The 23086-nt window shown below is 47.0% G+C and overlaps 1 protein-coding gene across 13 annotated transcripts in view; it reads right to left on the minus strand.

The window, feature by feature from the left end:
* MYT1L (myelin transcription factor 1 like) overlaps positions 1 to 23086 on the minus strand; it is a 418649-nt gene that overhangs the window by 364204 nt on the left and 31359 nt on the right. For 12 of the 13 annotated variants that reach the window (XM_032430004.1, XM_032430005.1, XM_032430009.1 and 9 more), the window contains exon 2: positions 12189 to 12282. The exons of the other annotated variant lie outside the window; for it this stretch is intronic. The gene's annotated coding sequence lies outside the window, so the exon portion shown is untranslated. The remainder of the gene's footprint in view (positions 1 to 12188; positions 12283 to 23086) is intronic. 13 annotated transcript variants of the gene reach the window in all.

The raw sequence follows: 23086 nt of genomic DNA on the forward strand, positions 1-23086 counted from the left end.
TTCCTGTGTGCGCCTGTGTGTGCACCTGTGTGCGTGCCTGTGTGCACCTGTGTGTGCACCTGTGTGTGTGCCTGTGTGTACCTGTGTGTGTGCACCCGTGTGTGTGCCTGTATACATGCTTGTGTGTGCACCTGTGTGCGTGCCTGTGTGTGCACCTGTGTGTGTCTGTGTGTGCACCCATGTGCGTGCCTGTGTGCACGCCTGTGTGTGCACCTGTGTGTGCCTGTGTGTGTAACTGTGTGTGTGCACTTGTGTGTGCCTGTGTGTACATGCTTGTGTGTATGCCTGTGTGCACCTGTGTGTGTGCTTATGTGCACACCTGTGTGTGCACCTGTGTGTGTGCCTGTGTGCACCTCTGTGTGTACCTGTGTGTGCTTGTGTGCACCTGTGTGTGCACCTGTGTGTGTGCTTGTGTGCACCTGTGTGTGTGCACCTGTGTGTGTGCTTGTGTGCACGCCTGTGTGTGCACCTGTGTGTACCTGTGTGTATATGCTTGTGTATGTGCCTGTGTGTGCACCTGTGTGCATGCCTTGTGCACGCCTGTGTGTGCACCTGTCTGTGCCCCTGTATACATGCTTGTGTGTGCACCTGTGTGCGCCTGTGTGTGCACCTGTGTACATGCTTGTGTGCACACCTGTGTGTGTATCTGTGTACATGCTTGTGTGTGCACCTGTGTGTATGCCCCTGTGTATGTGCCTGTGTGTGCACCTATATATGTACCTGTGTGTGCACCTATGTATATGCCTGTGTGTGCACCTGTGTACATGCTTGTGTGTATGCCTGTGTGTGTGCACCTGTGTGTACCTGTGTATGTGCACCTGTGTGTGTGCAACTGTGTATGTGCTTGTGTGTGCTTATATGTGTACCTGTGTGTGCGCTTGGGTATATGCTGTATGTGTGCTTGTGTGTGTGCCCGTGTACGTGCACCTGTGTGCGTGCCTGTGTGCACCTGTGTGTGTGCACGCCTGTGTGTGTGCACCTGTGGGTGTGCCCCGTGTATGTGCCTGTGTGTGCACTTGTGTGTGTCTGTGTGTGTGTGTGTGCTTGCACATGCAATATATCCCATGTGAAGGGTTCTGACATATAGCAAAGATAAACAGGTGACCTTTTCTTGTTTTATTTAGCTTCTACATTCTTGGTCAGTTCATAAGTGAACAGAGTACTTAGAATGTGGATTTTTAAATTAGAACTTTGGTGAACCCCCAAATGAGTAACAATACAGACCAAGAACACATATTTGAGGACATGCCATGGGGCACTCGACTTAGTTATTCCAGTTAATGAGAGAAAGTGTCTTGAATTCATAAAACAAGGTTTGCGCACATTAACAATGATAGGACATGAGAACTTGATGAATCAAAATTCTCCCCAGCCCATTTAAAAAAGACTCCGTACACTACTGTTACATAGTATTATTAGGAATATTTAGGAACTCACGCTTCTCATCACAGATCGTTAGAGGAGGAACTGTCTTAATTTGCTCCGGAGAAACCAGGAGAGGTCTGCAACCACAGCCCCTCCTGAGCCAAGGCCCTTGTGAGACAGTTACATTTGTGCGATCGGGCTGTTGTAACAAGACACGTGGCCATGCAGCTGAAACAACACAGATTTATTTTCTCACAGACCTGGAGGCTGGAGGTCCGGGAGCGAGGCGTGGGCACCTCTGGTTCCTGGTGAGACCTGTCTACCTGGCCTGCAGATCACTACCTTCTGCCTGGGTCCTCACTTGGTCTTTCTTCCATGTGCAGAGAGAGCAAGTGCTGATGAGTTTCCCTCTTCTTGCAAAGACACAGGCCCTATGAGATCATGCCACCCTTTGACCTCACTTAATCTTATGACCTCCTAAAAGCCCTACCTCCAAACACACTCACATTTGGGGGTAAAGGTTTCAGCCTCTTAATTCTGGGGGGGGCATACAGTAGTGTTTTGTAGTAATTGGGTGGGTGCACAGTAACTGTCTTCACAGGGAACTATCACAATTCAAGGGCTTTCCAAGGGTGAACACAAGAGCCTCTTCACAATTAATATTCCTTGTACTTATGCATTTGCAGTGTGCATGGTCTACACTGAACTCAGCAGGTCCTGCGTGGTCTTGCCCGCCTCCCGGCTCTCACCATTTAGGCCGCCAGGCAGTGCCTTCACACCCCCCCAGAACCACAACAGCCAGGCACCACCCCCCAGCGCCAGCCCCCACTCACTCTGGACCTGGGGCTGCCTCTGGCACAGCCCCCATCCTCACCCCTTCTTGCCTGACCTGAAGCTCTGTGCCAGAGGACCCTGCCTGCCCTACAGGGTGGGGTGTCCTCACTTCCCACAGCTGCCGGTGGGCCTTTCATCTCTATCTTTAGGTAAGTCAAGCCTGACTCTTGGGGACCGCATGCTCTAGGGCCCCAGCACCTCTCAGCTCCTTTTCCTCAGGCGTCTTGTAGGGTCATTGTTCTCTGCCAGTAGATGCTCACCCACCATGTCCCGCCTGGCAGACCTCCCCCCGTGTGCATGTCCTTCCCCTTCCTCGGCCACATGCTTCCAAGGCCGCATGTTAGACCGCCTCATGCCGCTAGCTCTGCCTTCGCCGCGGCCCGGCCATCACCTCTGTCTGTCCCTGTCCCGGAATCTCAAGCCACTCCTCCCGGGGATGCCAGACCCCAGCCTTCCTGCCCCTCCTTGCTCCATGGCCTTCCCCAAGAAAATGAAGTTAATAACATCTAGTCGCTCGGGAAAACCTCAACTCTAAGAAAAAAGAACAGACTAAGAAAGGGGATTTTACATAAGGATCAAAAGACGTAAGGGTAACAACCAATAAATAAAAGTTCGGGGCCAGAGAGGACAGTGTGCGTGTGGAATGGAAAAGAGACCTTTCCAAGCCTGTTATATTCCTTCAGGATTTGGGGTGATTATTTTTTTGTAGCTTTTTGAATCTATCTTGTCTGAAAGACTAAATTTTTAATCTGTAAAGGTTTCCATCTCCCCAGAAAGTAATCCTTCTAGGAATTGGGCTTTTTCCTGGTGCATCAGACCCAGAGCTAGTCTCTGGTGGGAGACAGGCCCTAGTCGGCCCACAGCGCACACACAGCCCCACAGCATGCCGAGCTGGTGGTGCCCCGAGCAGCAGAATCAGGGGCAGAAGCCATTAACTCTAGTTTGCTACAAGTTTGACAGATCATTATGGAGGAATTGGGTTATAAGAAGAAAAAAATGCCAGGAAAGACAGTCGCTGTTCTTGCTCTGTGAACGTCAGGATGTGAGGGAGTTACGTACAAGTGTTGCTTTCCATCAACCCATGAGAACATTACTGTGGGTGAAAATTAGTATCCGTCTTCTTTTGGAATTTTAAACCTTTTCCTTTCTCATTAAAATAAAAAATGTGATAACAAGACCTCTCAGAACGTGAACCAAATAATTATGAAATGAGTATAGAGGAATGATAAATGTATCATATGTTTGTATAAAAGTAAAGGGAAGGAAGGAGGGATGGAGGGATAGAGGGAGGAAGGAAGGAAAATTCACGTATTCAAAGTGCTCAAATATAATTTATTTATAACATAAATTAAATTTTCTTCCAAAAAAAATTAGGAGAATCAGGGAAAGGGACATTATTAATCACTCTTCAAATGTAGAAACTCTAAACTTCTATTTTCAGTAATCCCAAATTGTGAGTAATTTCTGAGTCTGAGAAAGGTCTATGTGATTAAAGTGCTCTTCGAAGTAAATGCTACATATGAACACTGGCAGCAAACACACAGTATGTGGCGTCTTAATGGCATCACTTTGCGTACGTAACAGTCTCCTTGCGGTTATTGTCACAGAGAACTCCTAAAGAACTCTGAATGTGTGGTTCAGAGAAAGAATGGGCACATCCTCAGGTGTGAGAGCCCCCCCAGTATGTCCGTGAGCAGAGTCACGCCAGAGCCCTAGGCTGGGGCTGGGGTCATTCCACCAGACCCCCGGGGACTGCGCGTGGAGAGCCGTGACCCTGCTCTGTGATGGGAGGGGCCAAACAAGGACAGCTGATCGTCATGCAAGAGCAAGGTCAGTGTGCTGGCAGGAGCAGGAGAGGGCACTGCGAGAGAGCAACAAGTAGGGGTGCTCTGGCTCGGGGATGACGGTACCTGGGGCGCTCTGGAGGGCAGGCGAAGCTGTGCATGTACCTTTGAGCTGCACCGGGAGGGGTGGCTGGGGTTCTGCTGAGGAACTATGCTTGCAAAGGGATCAAAGGGTTTGCATGTGTGTGTCATATATGATGTGTATGTGTATATGTATATGTGTGTATATATATGCATGTGTATGTATATGTGCACACAAATACACAAAATACACACATATATGTGTGCACGAGTATACATATTAGCATGTGATGCGTATGCATGTGCACATGTGTATATGTGCACACATGTATACATAATACATGTACACATGTATGTATGAGTGTTCACACGAGCATGCAATGTGTATGCATGCACACGTGTATGTGTATAACTGTATACATAATACATGTACACACGCATGTGTGCATGTGTTCACGTGAGCATGCAATGTACATGCATGTGCACATGTGTGTACACCTAGACACGATACCTGTACACATGTATGTGTGCATAAGTGTGCACACCTGAATGTGTGTGTATGCCCTGTTTGAAGTGCACACATGCGTGTGCATACACATGTGCACATATGTGCACACATGTATAAATGTACGTGTGCGCACATATAAAGCATATGTGTTTATGTGTACACACATGTGTGTACACATGTGTGCATGTGTGTGCATATGTGTGCATTATATAGCAGAGATGTGAAAGTGAGCTATGTGTTTGAGAATATCAAGTAGATAGAGCCATATTGTACAGTAATTCCATCTTAAAGTATTGGTTGAACCTGAAGAGAATACAGTTAATTTCTTTCAACTCTGTTCTGCATTCTGTTGCTTCAGCACTGTGGGCTGCCCCTGGTCCTAGGGTGCTAATTTCCCACTTGTGTGACGCTCCAAGCATCAGTACTCAATACCCCCAATAGGGACACTGGTCCAGCTATTTGAATGAGAACAACAAAGCCCGCAGGGGGAGGGTGGTTTCCCTGAAGGCACAGAGCCACCAGGCATGGTCTCGGACACTGACCACTATGCTTCATGCTATATCATGTTGACATCATAGAAACACAAATGCTCCTCTGAGGGGTCTTCTCCACCTTGTCGGTGTGATCCAGGAACTCTCTCCTCTTTATTTCAAGTGTATCTTGAATACTCTCTACTGGTACAGTTAATGCCCTTCTCTGTTGCCTATCAGACAAATGCTGAACGATTTGGCATGGGATGATGTCCTTCCTACCCACATGTCAGCCTATTGCTCTGCATGTTCTCTACACCATAGTGCTGCGCTCCCCTTGTTCCCTGGTAAAGAAGAAGTTCTTGCCCCTCCTCTGCTTTGGAACACCCCTACTTGTTCCTCAATGCCATTCTCGAATGCACCTCTCCCATCCTCCCTCACCGATCTCCCCTCCACCCAGCACCTTGTGTCCCTGCTGTGGCTTAGCATGGGCTGTGTTTTACTCATCTGTGTGTTTGCTGGAGGAGTGTGAGCACCCAAAGACCTGTGCCTGGGGCTCCACACACAGCTGTGTCTGACACAACAGAGGTGCTCAGCGTCTGGTTCAGGCTTCCTTTAAAGATAATGAGCACTTCTATTCATCAGGGTTTGTGTATAATTGAAGTTAGAAAAATTCACCCACTGTGCCAGTAAGCCACAGGGACTGTGACCTTAGGCAGGGCACACACTGTGCCACGTCCTCATGGCACCTTCCTGTGGGAAGAGCCCAGGCCCCACGGACACCTGCTAACCACATCCACTGTGACAGACCTGAGGACTAACTAAGCCCATACCACCCTAGTTTAGTTAAGATCTAGGTTATCGGTGCCTGAGTGTTCTCTATTCCTCTAACCAGAATTATATAACTTATTAGGATAGGGATCAGGCAGTTTTTTTTGGATTTTACAAATGTGTCCATTGATGTAAAAAGTCCTTTTGCAAATACAGGGGGATGACATCACCAATCTAAGGCCGGGCGATCAGAGGACACAAGGGAACAAGAAGAGGACGCGAGTAGTCTTTTTGTTGCTAGTTTCTGCACCCCGCGGTCATCTCAACATCCTCCTGTTCTGTATGTTCCTCATGCTGGGGGTCTTCTGCCCACCGTGAGCCACCGAGCCACAGAAAAGTTAGGGAGGGCAGAATGGGAGTGACAGTGCACTGAATCTCATCCTCTCCACACGTGTGTGCAAAGGATGCTACTTACATTTCATATCCCCCCCCTTGTTTTTACCTCTGCTTGACTGTTTCTTTTCTCCCTATTATGTCACAGTCTATTTAATCCATGCATTCCAAGAAACCCTCCCATCTCCATGCTTCAAAATGAGCGCCATCCCTCCAGCCCTCACAGCGCCTGCGTGTGGCACCAAACACTCGCTGTGTCTGCTTCCGGTCTCACCTGCTACGTCCTGAGTAACTTCCCAGGAGGTTTCGTCTTTGCCTGTGTTGCCCTCCCTCCTCAGCTGGTACAAAGCCGTCACTCAAACATGAGCCTGGTGGAAACCACGTTATGTTTAACTAGTGACACAACTGAAATGATAAGGAGACCTCTAGAGGAGACCCCAACTTGGAGGGAAAGGAAACACAGACCACATCCTGAGGGGAGACAGCAAGGATGGGGAAAACCACAGAGCTCCCAGTATGTGCATTTTCATGTTACAGAGACCTTTACTTTGTTTACCAGTGGAAGTGGGTTCTTTTGAAGACAATTGTCCATACCCCCAATATGGATTCCTTTCCTAGAATAGCTATGAGTTAGGGATTAAATAACTTGGGAAACAGAGCAGTACGGAAAGAAAAAAAGCATTAAAAAATGTTCAAGATATAGTCAGTGTGTGGCTAAACTGTCTAATTGATTAAGCTATCCTTTGCAGGAAAAAAAATCATATTCCTAGAAAATTTAAAAGCCCATTTTTATATAATGTCTTTAAATACCTTTAGAAATATATTCAAAGTTACAAGTCACAGAAAAGTCACTAATTATCAAATCAATCTGGCTTTGATTTTAAAATCCAAAAGATAACTATTAATTCCAAAGTGTTTTCGTGTACAAAATTAAGGGCTTTTTCTCGCAGCAATTGCCAGTATGACAGATTCCCAGTGGAGAACAAACACAGAAGTCCCACCTCTGTGTGTGTGCTGACCACCACCTCACGCGGGCACTCTGCTCTGCATGAGGCACGTATGAGTGGCTCACAGGTAACGTGTTACACGAAAGAATGCACACGCTCTCCCCAATAATTCTGTGAGGTCTGGACTATTATCACCCATGTTTTCCAGCTGAGAAAATAGGCACAGAGAAGAAATTTACCCCCAGGTGACAGAGGAAGAAGCTGGATTTATTCCCTGCCCGCTGGGACTGTGGGGTCCACGACGGGCTTCTGGTCCGGGTGCAGAAGACAGAACTCCCTGTGTTCTAAGGCTTGCAGGTTAGGAGGGTTGACAGTATTTACTGGTGCTGGACTTCAGCCTGCAGGGTGGATGCAATGCTGTCTTCTCCCCTTCCCCAGTCCTGTATTACCCTCTCCTTATTCTGCCTCTTGATGTACAAGAAGAAGAAAGGGGAGGAGCATGGAGAAGGAAGAAGGAAGAAAGGAAATGAGACTCTTGTGCAGATCCCCAGCTGCCTTGCGTGGTGGCCCACTTGCCTTCCCACCAGCCAGCCTCGCCTCCACACTGGCTGGCCCGTTCCCTCTGTTTCCCTTCTGCCAACATGTTTATGAGGGTTTGATTCCTACCCTCAAATCATGGGGCCCTAGACACTGGACAATGCCCAGGCTCACTCCTTCTAATCAGAGGACGTGAACTACGATGAGTGGGCAGCAGGCATGGTGAGCGGGCTGCACGCACGTGATCTGCCTGTTAGAGGAGCAGAGACACGCATGACACGAGTCAGGGATGGGGTAACAGGTAAATGAGACCAAAGCCTCGACGTGGTAAAGTTAGGTAAATATAAGATAAATACAGGAATTAGTGAAAATAAGTATCAGCAAAGGAGAAAATGAAGAAATAAATATAACCAGCCAGAAAACTTGAGAATAAAAAGTAAGACAATATTCATGAACACCAAAAGTATTCGTGGACTAAAATAGAAGCATTAAATTTTCTGAGAAGATTATCTTCATAGAAGGAGAATTTCAAGCATATAATATTCATGCTCACGTAAAATCAAATTTGGCCATTTTAGTGAAACAACCATAAAATGACTGGTTAAACCTCATTTCCTATCTGGAGCATGTAGTTCACATATGTGTGGATTGATGTGTTTTTGTTGTTGTTTATATATTTTTGCTTATCAATACAGTGGGTATTAGTAAGTATTTATCTCCAAGACAACCAGATGATGGAGAACAAATTGGAGTGTATGGTTTGGCGTGCACCGTGGACGCTGGGAGCTGAGACTTGGGTGCCTTAAGCCCAGGCTCTGCCTCTTTGATTTGACCTGCTGCACATGACATAACCTTCTGCCTCAGCTTTCTCCTCTGTGAAATGGGGATGATTTTTCCTGCCTGAAAGAGCTGTTTGAGGATTAGGTCAGTTAATGCATGTCAACCTCACGGGCCAGAGTCACACCACAGACGTGTCCTCCATTGGGACCACACATTTGCAGCATGTGTGCAAAGACTCTTCCAGAAAACAAACCCACACTCTCAGAGCCATCAGCGTGCCTAAGCCAAGCCCAGGCCCCCCAGCATGGGACTCCGACCCACAACTGTGGGGTTAGAGTTCCTTCATTTTGCAGATGAAGTAAGCGAGGGAAGCTAAGTGGCTTGCTGAAAGTGGCAGATGTGGGACAGACACCTAGGCTGTCCCGTTTTCAGGTCAGCTTACCTCTTACACTAGATTCCCACACCACAGCAAGGCTCTCCTGTCACTATCACTGAGAGTTTTGGGCAAATGACTTTTGTTTCCTTTTTAACAAAATCTTTAGGAATCTGTACAAAGTTGGGGGCCATCTCCGTCTCCAAGGTCAGTTGGGGGAATCTCCCCCATTAGCCTATGTGGTCAAGAATTGAGGTCCAAATTTATGGATTTATAGAAACTTAGCAGGTTTCATGGAGTAACAGTCCCATTCCCTTGGAAATGGTAAGTACTTTAACTTGCATATTTAGGAAAATATAACAACCATCAAATATTTGAAATACTGTCATATGAAATAGAAATGAGTCCTCAGCAGTTAGAACAGTTCCCGACCATAGCAGAGTCTTAAAATATATCCCTTGAATTGGATTGAGTTGAACCTGTTCTATACGTCTCCAGAAGCTAAAGCTAAGAACAATAGGTACCTAATGTCAAATGGTAATTTCACCTCAAGAATATTATGAATAACGTTCCAACCATTAACACAATCCAACAACGGGATGGACCACCTTGCTGAGTGGTAGGCTATCCATTTCTAGCAGTAGTCAAGAAAGCAATAGAAAAGCTCCCTTTCAGGGTTGGCGGGGGCACAGAGCGTTGGTACAGTGCCCTCTGTGGTACGGCGGCGCGAGCGTGATGCGGTCTTTCCCTAATGGCTGTGGATGTTGGAAACAGGGTTACACATTAAGAATAATCATGGTCACTGTGTTAAATGGTTAACACCGAAATTATATATATAATTACATAATATATTTATAATATATTTGAGATTGTATATATACATATTTGAGATTATATATATGAGATTATTTTCATGTATATTAAATATATAAAACATATAAATATATATATAAATATATATATTAAGTAGGCTCTACACCCAGCATGGAGCCCAACATGGGGCTTCAACTCACAACCCCAAGGTCAAGACCTGAGCTGAGATTAAGAGTCAGATGCTTAATTGACTGAGCCACCCAGGCACCCCTGAGATTATATTTTTTAAAGCAGATTTGTTATTGTGTTTTTCGTACTGTATCTGGCACTCAATGTAAGTGTGCATTCCATCACCAAAAGCTGAACTCCTCAAAAGTAGGGGCTACATCCTGCCATTCACGTATGAGCAGCGCCTAAGTTCATGCCTTACACATGGTAGGTACTTCACATGTGAAATTAATTTATGAACAAGAGAACAAAAGCGTAAGATTTGGAACTGAGTTCTTGGGATTCAGAGTATATATTGAAATAAAAATCTCATTCTAGTAGATTACTTTTCCTCAAGGTCAGATTCCTAAAAGTTGTATGTGGAGTGGCAGACCACGGGTCTCGAGCTGTGTTTAGACTCACAGAGGTTACGCCGTCACAGGACAAGACATAAGAATGAAGGAGCATTTTAAAAGCCTTATCCTTCTCAAAAGCCTTAACATGTACATATCCTCCGAGCCAGCTACGGCACTATGAATTTATGTTAAGGGGACAATTAACAATGTAAAAAGTTTTAAAAGATTGGTCATTAACTTTTTTTATAAAGCAACATTTAAAGAGCCAACTGACAAAATTATAAGAGAGGATTTGTTAGATATATTTAGCACAGCCACAAAATGGAATACTATATATCATGGAAAATGATGTTACAAAAATGTATTTATTGATATAGAAAGATATGTATATGCATAAAGTAAAAAAGGAGTAAAGAACAAAATTATATATATATATACATATATATATAATCCATCTTAATTTAAAATTACGTGTGCAAGGAAAACAGTTGCAAAAAATTTTGAACCAACCTATTAATGGTAGTTACCACAGAATTCTGGTATTTTCAGTATTTTAACTTTTTTATGAGGTAGGTATATAGAATATATATATTCAGTAGAATATTCTAATTCTCTACAATGGGCAAATACTAATTATGTAACAAAAACTAAAATTAAAACGTCTCTCTAGCTCTCCGGTGATGTGATGTTGGCAGGAAGGACAACATTTAGAACATCAGTTCCTGATAATGCTGCTCCCAAAAGGTGAGGGAGACTAGAGAGGGGCCTTGAAAATGTGTAATTCACAATTACAAATTAACTGTGTGGTAAATAGAGAATGTTGGCTCATTTCTGACAGTCTTGATGGGGATTTGATTGGTCTTATTTGCAAGAGTATCATTTTTCAATCCCACCCGCTCATCCCTGGAAGAGAAAGCAGAGACCCAGAAAGGTCGAGTGTGTGCCTCAAGGTCACAGGATGGGGACAGAGCTCTCCAACGTGCTCTAGTCAAGGTTACACTACTCATGAAGAGAGTTGAAAATTAATGAAATTATGTCTCAAGATACATTTTCTGGGAGTTACGAGTGACGGTCTAGGATGTGCCACCATGGAATAAAGCCACCACAGGAACACAACGCGGCGGCAGTCCTGGGTGAATCACTGGAAACAGGTGTCCCCTGGGCCAGCTGGCCCCTTGCCCCAGCCCTGGTGTCATCGCGTCTGCAAGGGGGTGAAGATACGTCCTTTTCAAGGGTTCAGGAGGATTGAAAAGGAGGACGAGTCAGAAGCTACACAATGTGCCCCACACGAAGCAAGCATGTGACATGTGTGAAGCATTATTAGTGATGACATGTCTCTCTGTGTGGGACAAGTCATCAGCAGGAGAGGGGACTTTCTCACAAGGAAACACATTTCCAAAGACGTCACTTTTGCCCTGCACACTCCGAGTGTGTCACGGGCTGTCTCTGGGAGACGGAGGGAACACCAGCCCGTACAGGTCACCGGGGGCTCGTGCGGCGCTCTCCTCTCCACCAACCACGCTGCAGAGTAAGTATGAGGTCCCAGGGACAGGATCTGAGCAGAAGCTGCCTGAAACTTACCAGGCACCACATGAATGAATATCAAGAATGAAACATGAAGAACTTAGAAACACTATGTTGACATATAAATATGCATTTTGGTTAATGCCCTCGGTTTGATTTGGTTTCTGAGACACTTAGACTGCACACAAAGCTCTCATCAGCCTAAAGATACAGGAAACAGTGACAGCGGATGTACCACTTTAACCGGTGCATATTTAATCAACTGAAGAAGAAGGTAAAATTGAAGCATCTCAACGTCAAAAACAGTACGAAGTACCAGTAGAGAAGAGCCCCTTTCTCAGCTGACCAAGTTCGACATCAGGCACAGCCCATCCCAGATTCTTGTTTTCAGGTAACACCCCTCGCATTCCTAGCAAAGCACAAGGCCCTGTTTGTACGAACATACCACGCTCGGGGACTCTTCAGACGTCGGCGGCGACTGCACAGGTGTCCAGACGGTGGCTGCGTGCACCTCGGCCTCGGCCTCCGCGTGAGCTTCTCTGCACAAAGAGAGGACAGGAGATGTGGTTAATGGAACTGAGATCGTCCCTGTGATTTGATGGGAATGGAGGGTTCCCTACACGGATGCCACTCTCCTTGAGCCAGTGAAGGCGTGCGCACACGCATCACACGCACTGCCGTTCAGCTCGAGCACCGTCCTGGAGCTACACACCCCCACTGCAGCCTTCAGAGCTGTAGTGCCTTCGAAATAGAAGTCCGCTCTTTAATAAAAATCAGAGAGCAAGGACAGGTGTGTGACACTCGGTCAGTCCTTAGGTCTCTGGCCTCTGTACAAAGACCACCAACAAAGGGACACGGGTCAGAGATGAGCTCAGGTGCCCGGGACACCGCCGGCCCATGAGGGAGTCATCACAATCATGCACAGAAGGTTCTGGACCCCCAGAGTGAGCACGCCAGCTCTAAATATGGCAGCAGGAGGGATCAAATAAGAATCTCAGAATCAGGTTGCTTGCCGAAGGCCACACAAGGACTAATTCTACAGTGGAAGCCCAAGATCTAGATAAATGGAATAAAGAAAGATGGGGTGAGGAAGGAAGGAAGTCTGATATTTCCTATTTTCTAGGTTTACTCAGAGAAGTGGGGGCATGGAAGGGAAAGAAGGGAAAAGAATTCCTTTGGAACATTAATTCAACTTTTTCTAACCACCAACCATATTCATTCCAATTTTAGCAGTTCTGTGGGAGGAAATATGAAACATGAAATTCTACGCTCTCAACTTTGCTTCTATTCTGTGCCTCTACCTGGGATGCCCTCCCCCTGGGTCTTTACAGCCCGCCCAGAGTCTCGCTTTCCACGGATGAAGTGAGGAGACCGCAGAGCTTGCTAAGAACAGCGTGGACGGTCGCTGTCATTACTGACTGGCCGTGAGAAGCCAGGCTCTGCGTTAGAGGCTGTGGGCCCACAATCCCATCTCACTCTCAAGACAGGAGGTATTATTCCCATTTTGCTTTGGTTCAAGATGTTCTGTGATGCAGAGACACACAGCCGGGATACAAGACCAGCTCCTTCGGACTCTATCGTTCTTTCTACGTCTCCAGGCTGCCCTCCAATGTCCCAGACACACTAAAACACCAATCCTGAGTTTTTTGCTCTTTTAGAAGGAAACATTTAGTCCTTGCGAACCCTCCCTGGCTCACATGCAGGAACATTTCCTTGTGTCTTCGGGACAACATCATTGCTATTAAGTGTGGAGGACGTTTTAGATCATCCCCCAAATCAAATGAAACGTGCACACTTTTAAAAGGAGTCATGAGGATATCAAGTTTCTGGCAATTTCTAATAAATGGGAAAAATAAAACAAAGAACCCATTAGAAGCTACTTATGAGAATTTCAGGCCTTGTGATCTTACTTTATAACCGAAAATGACATTAACTCTAGTTTCTACTGGGGTCAGAGCATGCTTGCCTAGCTTGAGTCAGAAGCAAATGTTCTGATGGTTCTAAGCGGCCCCAAAGGGCTCCCTGTCCTGGCGCAGGGCAGGCGAGGTCACCTGTGCTGAGCAGGACACTGACCAGCCGACTGAGGTGCACTTGAGCTGGCTCTGAGGGGTGGAGCCAGGACACACGGGGGCCTTGCTCTCCCTCCCTCCTCTGGATGGTTCTCTGCACGGGGTGAGGAGGGCCGCATAACCCCAAGGGCAGGGAGGGAAGGGGGCTCGCCAGGGGACAGGCTCGGTGTCAAACACAACGTTGCTGAGTTCTATCTCCCACTCCACTTAGAGAAGTTTGTGGCAAACGAACAGAATTAATGCTCATGTGGTCACGTGAGGACACATGTAGATACAGGCATGTGCATGCGTGTGCGTGTGTGTACAGAACTCATCGCACCTGACATTACCACTGCTTTAATTTGTGTTTAGTCGATTATCTTTCTTTTTAAAAAAACTCAGTAGGTCTATAGAAGTTTACATGACTTTAAGTGTATTGAAACAGGGTACGGGTTTTGAAATGTTGGAAAGAACTGACTAGACTCTAACGTATTTGGTCCATTGTCTTTCCCGTTTTTCCTGCAGGTCCTTATAACCAGCATCCTGGCTCTGATGGGAAAGGCTGAGTTTACAACCTGTGCAGATGCTCAAAACTACATGATTTAAAGAAGCAGGAATGAGCATGGGCCCGTCCCAGGCTTTTATTTTTTTAAGTCTATCTAAAAATATGAATAATGTAATTCCTGTGAATGGAAAAAACGACAGAATTTCAAAAGCTTTCAGAAGGGTTTCTCATTTCTAAAGTGGGAATATCAGATTAGACACTTTTTGACCTCTACGATGAAGCTTTAGTTACCTGTGAGTTAGGGAATTTGGTCTTTAAATTCATACGAATATTCTGATTAATATGTATCTTTTAAACAAAAAATTGTAGTTATTTCTGCATCAGTTTACCACTTTCAACAGAGGAGAAGCAATACACTTTCTGTGGAAATTATAACAGCAAAGCAGCGACAACTTTAACCAGGTTGACTCCACAATTTTGACCTTGGAACTTAACATACTGGACGTTGATGGAGAAGGACATCAGGGTGCAGGATATTTACTTATCCCTTTCTGTAACCTTCCCAAAATAGACATCAGATTTATCATTACATATATCATTTCATTTCATTTTCTGAGATCTATGCTATGGTTCATTTTCCAATGAAGGGAAGATATATTTACAAAGACCTAGAAACAGAGACATGGAATGTGCTAAGTAATGAACGTGCATTGTTGTATGTAATCCTCGTGGCAAGGTAGGTGGGTTTCAACACTGATTCTGCAGGTGACAAAAACGAGGCCCAGAGGCTAAACACCTGGCGGAACATCACTGAGTTTGTAAACAGTACAACTGGATTCAAACCCTGACAATCTAATTCTTCAGCATGTGCTCCTAAGCACCACGCTAAATTCTCAATAAAATCAGAGGTCACTTTTTAAAAAATAAAATCGTCATATACCTAGACAAAGCAAAATCTTGGGAAGACTTTAATAAGAGGTTTCTTGTTATCTGGCCCAGCCACACCTGTGCTGTCCCCAGCCACGTGGGCTCCTGAGCACTGGAGGGTGGCTGGTTTCAGCTGAGATGTGCTATAATTGCAAAATACCAGGGGGCACTATGAAAAAAAGAAGATAAAATCACCCATTAATACATGCATAGTGATTACCTATGAGTATGATAACATTATAGGTTAAATATATTATTAAAACTAATTTCATCTGCTTATTTTTATTTAGTTTAATATATGTTGGGAAAGGTAACATTACAGACTTAATTTTGTGACTTGCATTATATTCCTATTGGACAGTGCTGATCTAGAGTCTCACTTACTAGGTTCATTTTACAATGATCTACATTTTGAGTTTTTATCAGAATAGAGCCAAATACAAATGCTCAGAGTGGACACTTTCTTGCTAGAGGACAGTATAATATACTCAAGTCAGCCTCAGGAGTGTTAGGTTTATAATCTCAAAGTTTACAGCTTCTTAAAGTTAGTTACTAAGACTCTGACAGGTGCCAGCGTCCGGCTAATGGGATTGGGCAGGTTCTGTCTCAGGCTGGCAGCGTGTCTGCATAGGGGCCTGAAAATTTGCTTCTTGGTGTTTATTATAAATCTAAATTATTATGTAATATGTAAACTTCTATTTATTTGCATCTTTTTCAGGCTTATAATATCCCCCCCCCACCACTTCAAGTGTGGGAGCAATATAGTGGTCCTTGCTCTTGATTTTAAAAAGGTGCTATTTGCTTATTATTATATTTTCAGGCCAGGGTAGTTAGATTTAGTGAGCTAATTTCCACATATACCTCATGGAAAGGCTGGGCTGCAAAAAGTAAACACAGAACAGCTTCAAATATATGAACATATGGCTGCAGCCTATAGCAACAATAATAAAAAAAGATCCTAACAACCAGCTCTGCGCCGAGTTAACTCAGCCGGCACCTTCTCGTGAGACTGGAGTAAGATCTCTTGTGACATTGCTCGATGGTCTGCAGTGGAAATCTGACTCAGGGGTGCGGCCAGGGGAACAGAAGCAGGCTGAACGGAACAGAGCGAACCTCTCCTCTAAACGGGGTGACACACGACAGACACTTGAAAGCATTTGACACCTGAGAAATTATGTGCCTTTCTTAGTATTGTCTGAGGAGACACAAAAATGAGATTTAGATGTAGATCCAATTAATTTCCTGCAGAGTCAGCAATCCCCAGACCCCCACCTCCCCTGTGTCAGGGCATAGACAGAGCCGCCCTAACCCACCGCCCACAGGGGCCCCGGAGGTGGAGGCGGGAGGCACCGGGAAGGAGGAGGACGGCGTGCAGTGCAGGGAAGTTTGCTCCCCGGGGAAGACCTCTGCAAGTCAGGCTTGGGATCCCGGACGGAGGCAGGGTATTTATGTTCTGACACTGGCTTGGCAACCCAGCATCACAGCACGCATGAGCACGTGAGGTCAGCCACACGGCCGCAAACCCGGCACGCGGGCAAAGGGGCAGGGCCCAGGCTGACGTGCAGCACCTGCTCGCTCCAGGGTCCCCAGCAGTCCAACCAGAACCCCCGAGAACTTGCCTTCCAGCACGGTCTCTGCGTCTGCGCGCGCCCAGGGCCCCAACCACTGACCGCATACAGACGGCCGGGAGACCAGCTGGGGCAGAACCGACCTGGGAGGTCCGGAGACCCAGCTCCTACCTCATCCCCTTCCATTTTTTTAAAAAGGGGGTTTTCGTTAATGAAAGTTTAAAAGCCGTTGGACTAGCTGATCTCCAAAGCTGCCTTCTGCTGGAAGGCGAGGGCGTTGCTGTGCGCTTTATTACACCCGGTGTGAACGCAAGACTACAGTGTACTGATTCCGCCGTGATTTCCAGGAAATGCAACACTGATGTGGGCATAAAGATAGCAATGAAGGAAGGGGCTCATTCAAGCTTAATTACTTACAATATGTACATACCAATTGGGAGGCTATTTAAGGAACCCAGACTGGAATGTCAGAATTCTATTAGGTGTCCATGTGCCCTTCCACACGACCGGCTCTATTTCCCCCACGTTCATCCTCTGACGGGGAAGGAAGAAAACAGCATAGTCCCCAGCCCAGGATGCATATTAGAATCACCTGGGGAGCTTTTAAAATGCACTGACATCCACCTGCAGAGACTGTGATTTAATTGGTCTGAGGTGAAGCCCAGGCATCAGTATTTTTAAAAAGCTCCCCAGGTGACCCTAATGTGAAGCCAGGGTTGAGAACAACGGGCTCAAAGGAAAGGTTTAACATCTACCTAAAGCGTCCCCGGTTTGAAGCGGTCTCCTGCCACTTCCCGCAGCCTGCACCTCACAATCCAGCCAGCTCCCCTGCTCGAGAACGAGGGGAGGGTACAATGACGGCGCCCGCCCCACTCACCTTGTAGGGCTACCATGAAAATCAATCTGGAAAGAGAAGGGAAAGCTGGTAACAAAAAATACAGCTGTATACAATTTCTATTTTTAAGGAAGGCTCAGAGAAGCAAAACTCTAAACCATGGACGAGGCACAGAAGCAGCAGAAGAGAGAATAACCAAAAATCAGAGAAAAAAGGGCCCTGTTCCCAGGTTTTTGCTAGGTTTGTGGCTTATCTATCTCTTGACTATGAAACGGTGATTTGTGATTTGAGCTTCAATCCCTTTATGATATAAGATGAAAGTGTCCCAGGCCCAGGACGAGGAGAGGTAAAAGCCCATGATTTTTCGGGTGGGAGCTGAAACCTGAAGTCCCCTAGGCCTGTGATTTAGAAGACTTAATCCAGCCGGCATTTACCGCCCGGAGAGAGTTGAAACAGCGACTCTGGGGCAGGAGAGGCAGGACGCCGAGCCAAGAGGACGACACCGGCTCCTTTTCCTAAATAGCCGGGAACGCAACAGGAAGGGTCCATCGCGGAGCAAGAACAAAGCCACTCCACCAGAACAGAGGCAGGAGGAGCTCGGGGCCCGAGTCCGGGCATGGAGACACGGTCCATGCACTCTGTGAGGCAAGGGAGGTTTCAGGAGAGCTCACCGACAGGACCGGTGGGCAGGTGCACTCTGCTCTGACCCAGGGGCCCACCCTCGGACTAGATGATTCTGCACACCCAGGTTTGGGAAGGAGTGTAACATTATGTCACAGTGTATTTAATCATTTTCAGTATTTCTGAACGTGGTCTTCAAGCGTCTACTGAAGAATCTCTTGAGACTTAAAAAAGCCTGATTCTGAAGTTGCTCGAGGAAAATGCACAGAGGGGTGGCCCGTGCACTGGGGCCGTCCCAGAGCCCCACATGTGCAGGGCTGCGGGGCCACCGTGTGAACGCCCGGGGCGCCTCGCTCAGCGCCTAGGCCATGGCTGAGGCTCCCCTGCTCCCCCACCGATGTGGAGCCAGGAGGAGGTGACTCAGTCCACAGCGGGCAGAGGACCAGCGCCTCAGACGAGGGAGCAGGCAAAGGAGGGTGTGGGCCCTGGGGGTGGCGCCCCGGGTAGCCGGGCAGGGGGAGCTCACCCCAGGTTGTCACCACACCGGACACGATCATGTCATCTAGGTGTGTGGCTCTCCTCGGGTGGGGGCCTCCATGGCATGGGATAGCAAAGCAATCCCATTCCCAAATGGCTTACATAAAAATGAATCCGAAATTAGAGAAAAAGTTACAAGGGGCACAGAAGACTGAGACTTGGCCATCTAAGGAATTTCTGGGAAATTCCCCAGCTAAATTGTCTCTGCCATTTCTAATTTCTCATGTATGTCTGGACCACACATGGCCCTCACCACTGTGACTCGGCACCTGGGAGAGAGTACTGGGGACCCAGAGGTGGCCAGTCTGGGGTGGGCAGGCCGGGCACCCTGAGGCCTCGGAGGCACTGGCCAGGCAGCTGGATGGGGACCCAGCCTCATGGGCCACGCTCGGCCCTGTGCACAAGTCACGTGAGTACAAAGTTTATGTTTGTAATTGAAAAGTGTTACAAGGTGGGTCAGCATGTCCATCTCGCAAGAAAGTCTGTCTGCTTTCAGTCAATTGGATGTACTGAATAATATCTGACCAACTATTCTCTCCAATTAATTTTTCTCAATTTAACCTTAAGTGTGTAAGCAAAACAATCAAGAAGAAGTCTGGGGGCAGGAGAGCCGGAGAGAGAATGAGGGACAAGGTGCGAAAATCGGCAAGCGAGAAGAAACAGGGCAGTGCTCACTGAAACACACACTCAGAAGCACACTTGCTCTAACTTGAAGATGCCCCTTTCATTTGCCAACCTTGCTCACAGGAAAAACATCAAGTCGCTGAGCGCAAATCCAGGAAGCAGAGGCTCAGGTTCATGGCCGCTGAGGTCTCGGGGTGGTGGGGGAGCAGAGAACCCCAGCCTGGCAGCTCTGTCGGCAGCGCCCACATCACGGTGATGCCAAGGCGCCACACAGCTTAGCCAGGACAGCAGGGCTGGGGGAGAATAAGGACAAGGACGCCACCAAGGAGTGGAAGAAGAATGCCAGTCTCTGTGTGGGAGCTCCCTGCCAAGTGCTCTGAGGGAAACGGGAGCCGAAGGTTTCAGAGCGCTATTGCCGGAGCCCGGGAGTCACAGAAATGAGGAGAGCGCATTTCCCCCTGCAGGACGCAGTGATAGCAAGACAGAGTGCTCATCAGGACAGGCAGAGCCAGCGATGCGGGCCCTCGGGGTGGCCCTGGCCCTCCCAGGAGGTGTGCCAGCCTAGGGGACAGGAGGTGGACACCAGCCCTCCTCCTGGCTTATCTGGAGTCCGACAGCTGGTTTTATAAATGCATATGCAGAAAGGAGAGATGTGGGGCACTCTCCGTGGAAGGACCTCAGCCTTCTTCACGCTGGGCTGCACAACCTGCACCCGGCCCTCCCGTCGGGCTGTCTGAGGGCGCGCTGGCGCAGGATGGCGTGAGGCGGACAAAGTGGTCAGCAGCGGGGCTGCCCTGTCCGATGGGCATTAGAGGGGCTTCAAGAAGTGGTGAACCGTGTGCACATATGAGAAAGAAAGCAAGCTCCTGCATGCAGTCGGCGCTCTCCACTTCTCAATGTCAAACGTTGCATTAGTGAGAAGGCTCAGGCCAGGAGGTGACAAGATGGAGAGACAAGCTTGGTCACAGATGGTGGTGACAGCTGACGGGCGTTTCTCAGGTCACCTGCCCATGCTTAGAAAGCACTCTGTCATCAGAGGGGATCCCTGAAATAACGGGACCCCAAAACATCTCAGATTCGGCCAGGCACCAACACAGTGAAGCCCAGTGTCCCGGCTGCATGTTTGGGATGGTTTTGTCTGGGAAAGAAGGTGGGAAGGGAAGGTGGTCGGGATCACGGGATTCCCCAGCGCAGCGCACTGCCTTGCTCGAGCCGGGGGCACCCCCGGGCCTTGTGCAGCTCTGCCAAGGCCAAGCAGCCTCAGCAAACCCAGCAGGGAGACTGCGCTTCCCTTCACTGTGCGAGGGGAGAAGAGAAGGGACAAGGGTGCAGGAACTGTTTAGAGCAGGGACTGTCTCCACTATAGTAACGGGACCAAATTGTTTAAATATGCTCCGCTTTGTATGTCCTTTCTGTTAGGAAGGGTGAGGGTGTCCAAATCACATGTAAATATGAGGAGATATGTAATCTGTTATTGCTCAAGGATAACTGGATGCTCATTTTACCATTTACCTTGTAGAATAAATCCACTATTAACTATTTGTTGAAAACAGTAGCATGTGCACCACACCCTCCTGGACATGACCAGATCTCTCTCTCTCTCTCTCTCTCTCCCTGTTTCAACATGTATCCCTATATAGACAGTCCCAGGCCTCAGGCAGGGAACATTCCAGGTACAGAAGCAATCGGAGAACAACATCTGTTAAGTGCTATTAAAAATGATGTGTTTCTCTTCGGCAGTGACCTCCCTGTCATGGTGGGTATTCAGAGACTGGATCAGCAGATGACTACATGCCAGGGAGGTTTTAGGGAGAACTCCTGAGACATGCGAGTCTACGTGGAATCTGTGATTCATCTTTGTCTATCAGAGAGACTGTGACATTAGAAGCACCGAGGTCTTGGAGTAGATATGTATGAACTCAGAAAAGAGAAGTCATAGGCTGGGCAAGAGCCAGGAGCTCTGAAGCCTGAGTATGACTCAGGCGAACAGATAAGAGGAGGACATTCTAGACAGAGGGGATTTATGCATGGGAAGCCAGGAGGACTGCAATCCACCTGGACACAAAGTATCCAGAAAACTGTCTGCTGTGCAACATCCATTTGGTAAATTATGTGCAGCAAGACTGCAAACACCACATAGTTTCTCCTGCCACCCAGCCATTGGAAGAGTCTGACCCAGGATAGAGATGCTTTACCCTCTTAGAGAGGGGCAATCAGCCAGATAGGGATGTCGCCAGAGAGAGGGAGACACAGAGAGACAGATGGAGCTTCTGCCCTCAAAACCACTTCATTTCAAAAGGGGGGCAACCCAAATACAGAGAATCAAGAAATTTGAGAACAGAGTTACATTTAAAAACTGATCATAGGGAAAAAAACAGAGAGAGGCAAACCAGAAACAGACTCTCGATGACAGAGAACACACTGATGGTCACCAGAGGGGAGGTGGGTGGGGGATAGGGGAAACAGGTGATAGGGATGAAGGAGGCACCTGTTGTGATGAGCAGGGGGTAATGTATGGGGTTGCTGAATCAATATATTCTACACCTGAAATTAATATAACACTGTCTGCTAACTAACTGGAATTTAAATAAAAACTAAATGGAATTTTTTTTAAAGTTGGTTCCACGCCCAGTGAGGAGCCCAATGTGGGGCCTGATCTCACAAACCTGAGATCGAGCCCTGACCTGAGATCAAGAGTCAATCACTTAACAAACTGAGCCACCCAGGGCCTCCAAAACTAAGTGGAATTTTAAAAATTAATAAAAAAATAAAAACCCCAATGGGCAAATATAGAAAATACAGAAAATGTTATTCTGTTTTTCCAGGAGGTGTCTATAACCAAGCGGCAATCAGTCAAAAGGAACCTCGAGAAAAGGTTAAGGACATTTGATATAAAAGTTACCAGAGGGGCGCCTGGGTAGCTCAGTCAGTTGGGCATCTGACTCTTGGTTTCAGCTGAGGTCATGATCTCAGGGTTGTGGGATCGAGCCCCACATTGGGCTCCTTGCTCAGAGGGGAGTCTGCTTGAGATTCTCTCCCTCCCTCTCCCTGCACCCTTCCCCCTGTTCTCTCCCTCTCTCAAATAAATAAATAAATAAATAAACAAACAAATAAAATCTTAAAAAAAAAAACCTACCAGAAATGCAAAGAAATATGCTGTCACTGCTCCTGAAACAAAAGCTGTTTACGAAGTAAGGGGTAAGAGTGCCTTTGAAAACAAATGGGAGAAAAACAGCTTTCAGGAGAGCAGACCAATTCTCCGAGATAGAATGCTTGTCCTGTTTGATAAGCTGCTCCTAGTCTCACTTAGATGATTTTTTTTTTATTTTAAGAGAAAGGATGTGATTCATGAAAAATATTTCCATTTGAAGGGTTTTTCCCCTTTATTTAAGAAATTAAAATTTTTAAAAGCTTTGTGATTAATATTGGAATGCTCTTTTGAGTATGGATGGTGTATAATTCCTGTCTTCATGTTGATATTTCAGCAGTGATACAGACATTTTCTTTCTTCTAGAAAAGCTGTCTCACTAATGTCATTAACTCCAGAAGACAGGGAAGGGGAAAGTGGGACCCATCAATGTGAAGGCAAGGAGACAAGCGGGGACAAAGTGTGGAGACAGATGCCCCACATTGCCGCAGTGCGTGCACGGTCTGCCCCGTGCCCAAGGGCACAGCTCG

The sequence above is a fragment of the Phoca vitulina genome, unplaced genomic scaffold (genome assembly GCF_004348235.1).
Source record: "Phoca vitulina isolate PV1807 unplaced genomic scaffold, GSC_HSeal_1.0 scaffold42, whole genome shotgun sequence".
NCBI lineage: Eukaryota > Metazoa > Chordata > Mammalia > Carnivora > Phocidae > Phoca > Phoca vitulina.